Source organism: Bison bison, unplaced genomic scaffold (assembly GCF_000754665.1).
Source record: "Bison bison bison isolate TAMUID 2011002044 unplaced genomic scaffold, Bison_UMD1.0 scf7180017864093, whole genome shotgun sequence".
In the NCBI taxonomy this organism is placed as follows: domain Eukaryota; kingdom Metazoa; phylum Chordata; class Mammalia; order Artiodactyla; family Bovidae; genus Bison; species Bison bison.
In genome coordinates this window covers 3,184,837-3,185,744 of record NW_011494665.1, presented here as the reverse complement: position 1 = coordinate 3,185,744, position 908 = coordinate 3,184,837, and positions in this window count along the sequence as shown.

The following is a 908-nucleotide window of genomic DNA, read 5'->3' as shown; positions in this document are numbered from 1 at the left end:
GGCTTGGAGAATTTTGAGCATTACTTTACTAGCGTGTGAGATGAGTGCAATTGTGCGGTAGTTTGAGCCTTCTTTGGCATTGCCTTTCTTTGGGATTGGAATGAAAACTGCCCTTTTCCAGTCCTGTGGCCACTGCTGAGTTTTCCAAATTTGCTGGCATATTGAGTGCAGCACTTTCACAGCATCATCTTTCAGGATTTGGAATAGCTCAACTGGAATTCTATCACCTCCACTAGCTTTGTTCGTAGTGATGCTTTCTGAGGCCCACTTGACTTCACATTCCAGGATGTCTGGCTCTAGGTCAGTGATCCCACCATTGTGATTATCTGGGTCGTGAAGATCTTTTTTGTCCAGTTCTTCTGTGTATTCTTGCCATCTCTTCTTAATATCTTCTGCTTCTGTTAGGTCCATACCATTTCTGTCCTTTATCGAGCCCATCTTTGCATGAAATGTTCTTTTGGTATCTCTAATTTTCTTGAAGAGATCTCTAGTCTTTCCCATTCTGTTGTTTTCCTCTATTTCTTTGCATTGATCGCTGAAGAAGGCTTTCTTATCTCTTCTTGAAAGTGAAGAGGAACTAAAAAGTCTCTTGATGAAGGTGAAAGTGGAGAGTGAAAAAGTTGACTTAAAGCTCAACATTCAGAAAACGAAGATCATGGTATCCAGTCCCATCACTTCATGGGAAATAGATGGGGAAACAGTGGAAACAGTGTCAGACTTTATTTTTCTGGGCTCCAAAATCACTGCAGATGGTGACTGCAGCCATGAAATTAAAAGACGCTTACTCCTTGGAAGGAAAGTTATGACCAACCTAGATAGCATATTCAAAAGCAGAGACATTACTTTGCCAACAAAGGTCCATCTAGTCAAGGCTATGGTTTTTCCCGTGGTCATGTATGGATGTGAGA